Source organism: Pseudonaja textilis, chromosome 9 (assembly GCF_049901715.1).
Source record: "Pseudonaja textilis isolate UNSWEBS1 chromosome 9, rPseTex1.2, whole genome shotgun sequence".
NCBI classification, from domain to species: domain Eukaryota; kingdom Metazoa; phylum Chordata; class Lepidosauria; order Squamata; family Elapidae; genus Pseudonaja; species Pseudonaja textilis.
In genome coordinates, this window is record NC_141998.1 from 26,327,727 (window position 1) to 26,340,460 (window position 12,734).

Here is a 12,734-nt window from a genome sequence, read left to right on the forward strand (position 1 = left end):
TCGGAAGAGGCCGAAAGGCACCAAAATGAGTGTGGGAGAATTTGGCTTCCCTGCTTCCTGCGTGGGCTGTGATCTTCCCAAGGCAGGAGCAGAAGAAGCCCTGATGGTCTGATGGAGACCCCTCAATCTCTTCTAAAAGGAGGCAACCTGCTTTTGGGGAGCTCCAATCCCACTAATCAGGTCCCCCAAAATATTGAGTACGCTCAACTCTTCGCCAAGGACAGCAGAGTCAGCCAACCAAGAGCGGCAACGGCAACTTTATCACCCCCGATCATCACCACCCCACTAAAAGCGGAGGGTTTGGGGCACAGGAACCACACAAACACACTCTTTTTGGTAGGTCCTGTGGAGGAGAATCTCCAGCCTTCTGGGGTGAGGCCAACTATGGTCCGGGCACTGGCCATGCCTTTAATTTGGACGAGGATTCAGGCAACGTATGAAAAGGCAAACAAGATTGTTCAACGGTTTAAAGAAAACTACCAATGTTCCCACTTCTTAAAGCCACCTTGCTACATTCTCAACCTTTCTAAAGCAAGATTTTTTCCACCCACACCCCCCCCCCTGAGATTTATATAGCTAAAGGTCTAATCCGGCATCACAATCAGATATGTGGCACTTCTGAATTTTGTCAAAAGCAAACTGTTCAAGAGCAGTTTTGAGGTTCTTCTTCTAGTGGAACATTTGAGAAATGTTGAAGCAAACAGCTTTGGGTTTTGTTTTTGTTTAAAGGAACAACTTTACTCAAGACAAGGGCCTACTTACACAGGCTCTTCGTTTGGTTGTAAATAAGGTGCTACTTTTGGCATATTTTGGAACTATTCTGAGATACACAATTCAAACTAGAAGCAGGGAGAGGTTGGCGAAAGAGGGAAGGGAACTCATTTCTATATCAGTTTTATTTATTTCTTGTTTTGGCTTTCCAGCCTTGTTCACAGTCCAGTTGTGGGCAAAGCAATGGTGGATACTAGAGGTGTGACTATGTGTAAGAAAGACCAGCAGTTTCTGGTGGCATTTGCTGAAAAAACAATTCTTCAAATGCACAGTTTCAAGAAAGGGGGGGAAAACCCACTAATTATAACCTTAGAAATTACACAGGGACAGTTGCTGCTATTTGCTATCTAAATGGCCGTTCAATTCACTTCTAGCTGAAAAGGAAAGAAGAAACAAAACTCACTGAGGTATTTTGTCTAGGACAGAAAAGGAAGAACACAAAACCTTTTAAAACTTCCTTTAATAAAAGGAAGACGATGTGCAATGCACCGAAACCAACTCCGGGAGACTTAAATGTCAGCAACATCCCGCTCCCCCCCAAAAAAGAACAATTCTCTATATCCCCAAGCCCTGGATGAACAGTGGAAAAATAACACAATAAACTGGTTTTATTTTTGTACCGTGTAAGCAGGTACAAAATGGTTCATTCGGCTAGCTGGACTAATGGAGCGCGTGCAACCGATCTAAAAACAAGAGGCTCTTCTTGGGTTGTTTCGTAAGGTTTCAGATGGTGACATTTTTTATCAGGGTTCCAATTCGGCACAAATATTTATGAAGACCATGCGCATTTCAGAGAAGAGCTCAAGATGACACAAGTCTGGGCCAGCTACATGGAAGAAGAAGCTTCTTTGAAATAAACAACACATGGAGCAGGGAGCCTGCCAAAAGCCACCACAAATCCAGATTTTCTGAAGAGGCTGGGAGGGCTGACTTGTTAGACAAGACACTTCTGAATCCAGAAGCGTTTTCTCACCAGGCTTGCATCCTGCCAGGGCAAACTCAGAGCAACCTTGGAGCCTGGTGGAATTAAGGGCACAAGAAGATGACGCTTTCCTGCGTGAACCTGCGTGATTTCTCTCCGTGTCATTATCCTTCAGATGCTCCTGGTAACAAGTCAGATGCAATTCTAAAGTTGGCTGGACATTGTCAAAACTTTGCAAAGCTAAACGTGAAGGAAACAAGGACCAAAAAAAGGGGGTGCGGTGGGGAAGCATCTATCAGTCGAAACGAGCAAAGAAAGACACCGAGCAAGAACGCCAAGGGAAAGGTTTAATGTAAGGGCGTTTAACTTTTAAGGCTTGTGGACTTCAACTCCCAGAATTCCCCAGCCAGCCATGCTGGCTCTTCTTCCACTGGTTTAATGCATGGGAATCTTAAAACGGCTTGCTAGCTGGAACAAGGTGGAGGGTGGTGGGGAGGAGAGAATGAAACTTACTATAGCAGGAAAAAAAAATGAATCACTGAAAAATATCACACCCTGCTGGTTCACAGAATGCAGGAGGCTCTGGTGTGGTTTTTGTGATCTTGGCTTAGCACGTTATTCAATTGAGCCGTTGCGGCATGTAACCTATGATTCAGGGCTTAGAATGCCCTGTGGGTTTTAGGCCTAAAACGTGGGGGGAACAAACAAACATTTTAGGACAATCTGAGAGCCCAGGCATTAAATACTATCCCATGAATCAATCTGTCTACCTTTCTCACAGACAGAACCAAGTCACACTGTTTCTGCAAACGGCGTTAAGCGAGGAATACAGAAAGTGCTGCAAAATGCAATGTACTGCCGTATCATCGTCGTATATCATCTCTTCTGTGACAGGAATTCTCAATGTTGGCTCCTTTTAAGAGGCGTGGACTTCAACTTCCAGAGTCCCCAGCTGGAGAATTCTGGGCATTGAAATCCACACATCTTCAGGTGACCAAAGTTGAGAAACCCTGTTCTGTGAGATAGAGGTAGGAATGTCGTATTAATTTAATAGATGGGTGCTGTCTCAGAGAAAATTAGATTGATCAGATGGATTTGTCATTGGCTTCCAACCTGCCTCCTGAATTCAAGCAATTGAGGTCAGACACGGCCGTCTTCACGTGTCCTTGGTCCTTCCTATCCTTTCCCAGTCGATTCCTCCTGTGAGGGATGATCTTCAACCACCCCTATTAATTCAATACACGCTTCCCTAAACTGGTGTCTTCGAGACCAAGAGGGAAATTGAGGAGCAGAAACCCAACCCTTCCAATGGAGGACCGCTTGGAGGAAGGAGCCTGGATCATAACTCAGGAAAACACAGATTTGTGTATAAGAAGGTTTCCAACGATGGTGTGATGGAGAATTTCAAAGATACCCAAACATCTGCACGCTTTCTAAGGGTCATCATGCCATTTCAGAGCCAGTTCCAGGAACTTGGCTCTTGATGAACAGGTACAATAGGATATTATGATATGATACACAGGGAGTTCTCAACTTACAACCATTTGTTGAGCACTGGAAAAAAAAAAGTACCACCACTCTTCACACTTACGACCCCTGCAGCCTGCCCAGGGTCACAGGGTCAAAATTTGGTTGCTTAGCAACTGGCACGTATTTATGACAGTTGTAGCATCACATCTGCCATCTTCCCAGGCATCTTTTGACAAGCAAAGTCAGCCGGGAAAGCTGGATTCGCTCAACGGCCGACACTGCAGGGCTTCGCTTATCCACCATGCGAAAAAAGAAACACATTGCAAAATTGGCCATGGCTACTTTTAAGCCCTATATCAGCACAAATCCTTTGGCATTTTTTTTTTATAATTTTGCAAAGATACACAAGAGCATCTGAGGTTTTTTTAAAAAAAAAAAACCACCCCAAAAATGTCTCTTCCTCTACTGCTACTACCACCCCTGCTGCGCCTGCTCACCCACCTCCTCCGACAAAGTTTTCACCAAGTGTCAGAAATGACAAAGGGACAAATTAATCTTACTCTGGCCAACTGCTCACCTAGAGATCTATGCCAGCTTTGCTATTGGTTGCAGAAAGCAGCGGCCTTTGTTTTAAAGAAATAAATAAAGAAGCCGCCAGCCTTTCGGCAAGTAATTTATTTGAAATATCTCTATCAACAAATTTCAACAGGAACAAAAGTTTTCCATTTGGCACCTGCTTAGAGGATGATGTTATCGCGCCGTTTCATAGAGTCTCCTTTCAACAAGGTCTTAAAGCGCGTTATCTCTGGTTTCCGGGTAGCAAAATATGATTGAAATGTTCTATTTATGCTCACTGGATTAAGGCAATGTTGCAGAAAAGGAGGAGAAACCACAGCAGATGTAAGCAAGGTATTATAGCCTCTTGTGCTGTTAAGATCAGAAAGGGAGAGATCAATAGACAAGCCAGTTATTTCTGCTAAAGTTGTGCTTTTAGGAAGAAAGAAGAATAAAATAAAACAATTCCATAGATATCGATTCTCAATTATAACTCCAAAAAGGCAGGGCACAGAAAAACAAACTGTACTTTAATAATTCAGCGCTCGACTGATCTCACTGCCAGATCTCATGCGCATTCTTAAAAAACGAGTTCCGTGCAAGCAAATTAAGACCTGCAGAGATGATGCCCAGGGATTAGACTGACTTTCCTATCAGAAAAGACCATCGGGATACACACCACCAACAAATTAACAATATAAGGCACCCCAGAAGGCATCGTGCTGGGATAATTTTGCCCAAGTGGCAGCAAGTCACTGATTTACAGAGGCATTTTGCAATATTCTGAAAGGGAAAAGAAACCCCCGAAGTCTGCCCCACCTCTTGAAAAGAAGTGATTAGGGTTTGTGTGTGAACACACATGTGTGCATGCACAAAGTGCCCGTGATGAAGAATCCTGGGGAAAGAAGCAAAACAATAAATCTGCCACAGATTGATAGTGCAACCACATCTGAATGCAGCCTATGCATCTGGGGACTTCATTTTAAAGTGAAGCTAGAAAGAGTTTATAAAGGTGAGCAGGAACTACCAAAAAGTTTGAGCAAAAGATTGGGATCGTTGTTTGCGGATGGTAGCTTTAAAAAGATGTAAAGGGAATGAATAAAGATTGGTGAAATGATACATAGCGTGGCAAACCATTGGATGGAAAAGTCCATGGAAGTTCTGGGTCATCCAGGACATGGTTGGGCCAAGGATGCTTTCAAAAAGGCAACTGGAGTTTCTGGATTTTTCTCGAAGGTGTTTCACTTCTCATCCAAGCAGCTTCTTCGGGTCTAACTAACTGGTGAGCAATGGGGGGATTTCCACAGTGGTAACAACTGAGTGGCTGCAAAATGTATAAAAGGAAGAGCTTCCCACCCTGCGACAAAGCTAGAAGGCTTCACCTGACGCATCCCGATAATTGTGGCGAGGCTAAGAGGGGGCCACCAATTCTGTTTGCAATCATGAGTGGCAAACATGGTTTTCAAACCCTCATCCTCAAGCCCTTTAGAGAAGGGAGAGAGAAGGCACTTTGGTGAATTGTGGGTGTTCTTGCACTTTTGTCTTTGTTGCAATGGGAGTGGGGATTCCAGTGATATACGATCCTTCGTCTAGAGTCTGCAACCTCATAGAGTCGGGTGACAATGAGATCGGTGGCATTCTCCCTGGCTTCCTCACTTCCATGCAATCCCAAATGAAAGTCGAGGGGTTAAGGACCTTCAAGGGGGCTATTTGGGGGGCAGCCCAAGAGGCTGTGGGGGCAAAAATGGCAGAATGCTTTATTTAGCTACTGACTGGGCTTGCTGCTCCGGTCACAAAACTGGCCCTGAGTGGCCCACATTAAAGCATCGATTAATGAAACACACAAGAGCCAAGAAACAGCCCAACAATACGCAACTTTCCCCTCCAGGAAGATGAATTCAACACCTGAAAATTCAATACCTGAAAAAGCAGAGCGTACTTTATGAAACCTTCCAAGAATTGGGATTTTGAATTCCGAGAAATACTTTTGCAACATTGAAAAATGTTGCTGAAAAACAGCCAGGTAAAGAAACCAAGACAAGCTTTCAAGTATTTGGGGTATGTGGTGGAAAAAACGGAATCTCTTTAGCCCAGGAAGGACAGGAACCAGAACCAGGAAATGTTGGTACTGTAGGAGGAAAGTGAAAGGATGAAGGCAGAGCATCCTGGTTATTGGCCGAAGAATAACCGCCGTCTTCATTTCTTTGCCAGGGTCCTTAAGCACCAAGACTTCATTAGCAGATTACGCTTCTCTCCACTGGCCAGAGCGGTAATGCCAATTAGCCGAGAGGGTTGAGCTGGGCCGGCAGACGAAGCATCTGAGCCGCTTTCAGAAGGAATAGCATAGTTTAAATTGAAGAAGCTTCTTTGCTGGGTGATTATTTTTTCATATAGATGAGTTAGCTGTCTATCTCTGTCATCTATCTATCTATCTATCTATCTATCTATCTATCTATCTATCTATCTATCTATCTATCTATCTATCCAGCTATACAACTATACAACCATCTCTATCTATCTACGTCCATCCATCTCGTTCTCTCTCGTTTATATAGCTGCCCATCTTACAAGAGCACAGAGATTCTGCTTTGTTTAATTTTATTTCCAAACCCAGAGGAAGCTTCTTTCTCCATTTCTTTTCGGAGCGGATTCTTGATCCAGGAGACCAAACAACGAAGGCTCCTTTCTCCAACCAAAAGGTTAAAGTCCACCTCGGCCTTCCGCATGGCTGTCTGCCCTGAATCGGACAACTTAACTACTTAACAGCTGTTTAAAATCAATCTAATGTTAAGTCAAGGCTTCTTGCCAATACGGTGTCAGAGGACCCAGCACCCTTTGTAACCCGGGCCCAACTCTCCGTTGGAGAAACAGACAGCCGATCACTTGTGTTGGGGTGTTCACTGTATCAAACCCAACTACATCTCCTTTCTCACCACCAATTAAGAAAAGAGGACCCAACTGCCTGCCACTGGCCAAGAGTTAGTCCTTTCTAATTTCAGAAGAAGCAGAGGGCTCTGGGGCCTCTGAGGTCAATTTTACAAATAGACCATCAACCTCACATTCCTGCTCTATTAGAGACCTTTTTGGAAATGTGTCTGTTTTGATTCCTGAGCCCCTGAACTGGATTCACCTCGGGCTGCCAATCGCTGGATAGATTTGTCTTCTGTTGGTTGGCAACTTATCTCTTCCTTGAAGAAACTAGGACGATGGAGGGCAGAGCTTTTCTCCCTATCCCCACAGGAAGCAGGACCAGGTCTGCCCAAGGGGGTTTCTTTGAAACTTGGAGTGGGGGGATGCCAGAGTGGTGGCTTAGAGGGGGCTGGGCTGGGGGTGGGGCGGACAATCGCTGCACCTTGGCTTCTGAACAGGCCACGGGAAAAGGACAAACCATCAAAAGCTGGACTGGGTAGGAGGCCTCTTGCAAGCTGTAGGTAATTAAAAAGGCCTGTAAAATCTCCTGCAAAAAGCACTTCAAAGAGACACTCATTCCCACACTGACCAGTCACTGACCGTGTGGTGTAAAAATTATGAGTTTTCCCAACGGGGTGTTTGGTGTGAAAGGGAAGAGAGATTGGTGGCAAGCTATCTTGGCCCCATTGGGGAGAGTTTCACGTTTTTGTGTGTACAATGGGTGTGCACGGACATTTGTCAAAGCAGACGGAATCCACCCGCACACAGGAACAGCAGGGGGAGGAGGAGGAGGGGGGGGGCCTCACACACACACCCCACAGCTCCTGGGAGGGGGCTCTGTTCCCACAAAGCCAGAGGAATTGTTGGGCAGGGGAGGGAAACACTCAGCACTATTGGTCTAGCAGCCTGTCAATTTTTTTGGTCTGGATCAGGACTCCCACCTCAAAAAAATCTGCCTGGGTCCATTCTTGCTTTCCAGAGGGTTCAATTAAATCCTCTGAAAAAAAGTGCACGAACTCCAGTTCCGCAAAGTCTACCAAGAGACCCGGTCCCGTCTGCCCCTGAGAAACCCAATACCAAGAGCTCTTGAGGGACCAATCTTCTGGAGATGAATACCCTTTGAAAGACCAAGGTTCTCCCCAACGCTGATGGTAGAGGATTCCCAGGAAAAGTGGTCAGACCTACTTCCAGTTTATTGCACCGAGTAATCTAAAAGAGGAGCTTGGAAAGCTGTCTGAAGAAGAGGGGAAGAGTTGAGAACATGGATTTGATGAGCTCATCTTGACTTGAATGAAAACATCCTTAGGCCCTCGGAATTCCTGAGAAATCAGAGTTTGGCTTCTCATGGGGTTTAGCGTCAACATCTTCACTCTCCAACATGCAGGTCACACAGGAAATGCACTTCCTTTCTCTAGGTGAGGAACTTCTACAAGTCCCGCTTCCTGTTTGAGAATCCCAACTCATAAAAGCTCACAAAAGCTTCACACTCGTTTACAGTCTCCCTCAAGAAGGGTTCTGATCTCTCTGGCTGGCCTGGGGGGTGGGTGGGTGGGGGGGTCACTTATTGAAAGATAAGTAGCCGGATCAAAATTTACTGAGACTCAAAGAAAAAAGGCCCTCCAATATTTCTTCCTCCTCTAGAGTAATTTGCAGCCATCTATTCAAGGCAGAGCTAAATCTGAATGCAAACAACAGAAATTAATTTTCTACTAGAAGTAGGTCAAGCCTGTATTACTGGACAGTGCAGAGATAAAAAGAAAACATCTGATGTAAGCTTTTCAGAACCTACGGTATTTGGGGAAAAGTGGGGAAGGGTGTATCACCTACGAGTCTAAAGCAGCGACTTTTTATCCTTGGCAATTTGAAGGGTTCTGGACTTCAAGCCATGCTGGCTGGGGAATTCTGGGAGTTGAAGTCCACAAAGTTTTAAAGTTGTCAAGGCTAGACACCCCTGGTCTAAAGCCATCCCTGAAATGGCCAATTATGCTAATAATAATATGTAGTCAATTTTTATTTTTTTTTTTGCTCCTCAGGCTAACGAAGGAGGGATACCTGCACACCTGGCATTCAGAAAACAAGGGCAAGTGTTATTCCACAGCACCCAAAACAGTGCAAAACATCTCCTGCTTAAAAATGGTCCCTCCAACCTCCTTGCCAGCTTTAATGGGGTCCCCTTCTACCTTCCCCCCTTTTTCCTTGCTTAATGAGAAAGAAAGGGGAGAGGCAGAATGCAACCCCAGGCTACATGAAAGCAAAAGGTTAATAACTTTGTGCCCAAACCTTCTTCCTTCTCCAGGTTTGAGGATACCTCCACCCAACCCAACCCACCCCCTGGACAAATTTTAAGGCAGACGTGCCCGATCCCACCCCCTGACTCCTCAAACAGACTGAGCACAATGGTTAGAGAATTTGACAGAAAACTCTTCCCGGCCATTTATTGCCTTAATACGCACCTTTGTCCAACAGGCAGTTTTGACAAGAGCAATAAATTCCAAATTTATGTCAACAGAGCATATGTTGAACACCTCATTTCTGAGCTAAAACGGCAGGCCGCCCCATAAATCACGGCTCTGTTTGAAATGAAAGTAGATTACGCAGCCGGGTTATTGAGCAGTTAGAGCTACAGTCATATAAATCAGAACTTTTAACTCTGGGCGATCCGTCATGCAATTAACTAAAGGGTGCTTTGTCATTTCAAGGGTCCCTCACAGCCTTGGCAAATTGCATGGTTCAACGGGCAGAGATATTTGGGGACAGGGTGGGGAGAGAGGAAGGGAGGGGAGGGGGGAAAGTTTATTTGTCAAGTGGAAGATTTGGGGCGGAGGGAAACTTGCTACGGCCCTGTTGGATCGGCTCACAAGCCAATCCTTTCCAACACTGGCCATTAAAGAGAGAAGGAAGATAGGCTGGACTGGCTCACCAGCTTCCTATTTAACCATCACTAAATACCTCAACTACAGAAGAAACCCTAACAGAATAGGAAGTAATTTAGTGCAGCTATTTTCAGGGCAAAATTGGGGCCTTGGAAAATACAAACATAGTCCATCAAAGGCTTGGCTTGCGTGTCAGGAAGGAACTTTTATAGACACGTCTTTCTCTCTCAAAGAACCAGGGGCTTCTCTGGGGTGCTGTGAATTCTTCGTTAGAGGGCTTCACTTATCCCACAGATGTAGTTACTGCTCCTTGGAATGGAACACGTATGTATGGTAATTTTAGGTCTATCGTACATGCTCAACAACCTGAGATTCTTCATGAAGAGGTCCAAAATTCAACACCAGCATCTCCAGGCTTAGCAACAATGACTTTGACAAAAAGGTTTGAAGTTCAACCTCTAGCATCTCCAGGCTTAGATTCAGGTAGGAGGGGATGGGAAAGACTACGTCTTAATCTTCCAACCAAGCTACTGAACAACTGTCCTCAGAGGAGAAAATGCTGAGCTAGAACAAAGAAACCACCTTCCCCAGATGTCCTCCAGATTTGTTGAGGTGGTAACTCCATAATTTCCATCTGATGGGGGAAGCCTTGAACAATTGGACAATTTCCTGATTCAGACTTCAGAATGTTATACTGAAAAAGAAACCATGTGAAGGGATCTGGAGTTGGCCAACAGCTATGATGAGAGAAGAGACCACTCCAGATACTGTCTTCTTAATCAGATACTTCTAATCAGCTCTATCAAGAAGAAGGGACATACCTATATTTTACCAACCTGCAGTTTATACCTAAACAGTTCAGTCTGCACATAGTAATGTCTGTGGAACCTCACTTGCAACTCTTCCTAGAACCCTCCAAGTGTTTGGATCATACTACAATGGCCAATAGAAAGGCAAAATGTTTCCAGAGGTACTAAATGGTCCATAATTCCTCATAAATTTCCTTAATATACTTTGCTACCTTGGCAAATAACAGAAAGAGCCCCCTTAGACCAGGGGTGTCAAACTCAATTTCATTGAGGGCCACGTCAGGGTTGTGTTTGACCTCAAGGTGCCAGGTTGGGTGTGGCCAGCTCAACATCACTTGTGTTGGGATGCCTGTGGAGGCCCAAGCGCTTTGCCAGTGAAAATGGGCTCCCATTTTGGGCTGTGACGGCCCCCTGCAACCCTCTGCCAGCTCCCTTTTCGCTGGCAGAGGCACCCTGGGCCGGTCCTTCACTGTTTCCAGGGCAGCCCTGCAGGCCAGATCTAAGCACAGGCCTCGAGTTTGACACCCCTGCCTTAGACTATCAAGTCCTGGCAGAATTGTTTGCAGACAACATAAACAACCGGGTGGGGATTTGAGCACCCAACACAACGGAGAAGGTCAACAGCAAGGGAGTGTAGGGAAGAGATGCCAAAGGTATTTGGGTAAATCGGATTTCCTCACATCTCGCCTTTGAGATGGGTAGGACCGAAAGATGGACTCCTTCCATGCTGGCCAAAGGTTATGGGCTTTGTAGCCAAGTACATCTGGAGGGGCTGTGACTGGAGAAGGCTAACGAGCCCTTTTTCAAAAGGGTGAGGTCTGGAAGGTGACTAACACACAGCCTCACTATAAAAAGATTCAGGCACACCATGTATTTCCTTCCCCATAAAATATTCATGGGCGCACGCGAGAACTGAAGAGCTGAAACCTGGAGCCTTTTCCAACTCTGCGCTGCAGTAATAACAAGAGTTTTATAGGAAACCTTCTCATTTTATTTATATCAGGCTATAAATATGCGGCTCCATCAGAGACAGAACCGCAGGCCCTCACGGCTCTGCGGGGACACAAGACCAACAATGGAAGAGAAAGCGGATTGCGCAATCTGATGTTGGGTGCACATTTTAAGATGAATAAATCAGTACTACAATGTTCAAAAGGAGGAGGGTTTAAAATTAACTCCAAGTGTTGTTGCTGTTTTTAAAAACATACCCACTTGTAAACAAGATTTCCACTGCTGCTCTATGGGGAGTGGGGGGGTTGTGCAATGCAATAGTACACCAACGGCCAAATATTAGCTTAACCTCACCTATTGTAACAAGAGTTAAATCAGTGGTCAGTTGAGACTTTGGACTGAAGTGTATGCTTAAGAATATCTTGCTTTGCTTTGCGCATGGACAGGAGGCACTGACAACAATTCCCCAGCAGGCAGGAATTATGCTCCCCACTTTCTTTTACCCAGGCGTCTCTCTTTCCATCCCCCCCCCCCCCGCTCCCCAAAACTGTTTAAGGAGGGTTTGGGAGAAATGGCTACCAACTCAGGAATATCATGCCAATCAGCCCTTTCCGTGTGGATGTGACGGGCACCCTTCTTGCTGTACCCCAAGCCCCTAAAGAAGAAGCTACAATCGGGGTGGGTGGGGGGGTAGGGAACTCTGCCCTCATTTGTTACAGAGTAGGAAATGTTCCTTCGGACCATCGCAGGCCCCGTTCATGGCTTTTCACAGCCTGCAGAAACTGGGCATGGAAATGACATCTTCTGGCTTAGAGAAGAGCAAAAAAATCTCTAACTGAAGCAAAAATATCCAACAGCTGAATGCATTCCAGAACTGAAGAGAGCAACAAGCCAACAAGCCTTCCCAGTGGCTGAGTAACATCTCGGGTTTGGAGGGGCAGCAGCCTGCTGAGGATCAGCCAAGCTACTCGTTACACTTCCTTCTCCATCGTGCTTCCCATTTTTTTTCTTGGTTGCCCAAGCTGCAGACCAAGGGTGTCAAATTGGGTTTGGGGACAGGGGGGATGTTTAAAATATCCACTTCTCTGCTTTTCTGATTGCTTCCCCCCCCCGCCCACCCACAAGCCTGTTTTGTCAGCTTTCTTTTGAACACAACTGACACCACGTAAAAGTGTACAACTTGAAATTACGTGGGTTACATCACACGGAGGTTAGGAATCAGGGCGTGCTCCGGGATTAAATCTTGAGTCTTGTGGGGGTCCTGTCTCTTTAAGCACACAGCTTGACATTCTTGTAGACAATGCAGTTTAATGGGCAGAGAGGTTTGATTGGATCTGGAGAGATCTTGTCCTGACAATCAGGATGGTAACAATGCAGCTAGATTATTTAAATCAGCATGTTGACTGCACAGCAATGTCTTTGAAGTAATTGGTTTGAAAGCTTCGACTGGTGAAGCTGGTTAGCAGGCAGCTG

General features: G+C 45.5%; 1 protein-coding gene across 1 annotated transcript in view; it reads right to left on the minus strand.

The window, feature by feature from the left end:
• The window catches only part of ZBTB16 (zinc finger and BTB domain containing 16), a 130,112-nt gene that overhangs the window by 73,279 nt on the left and 44,099 nt on the right, over window positions 1–12,734 (minus strand).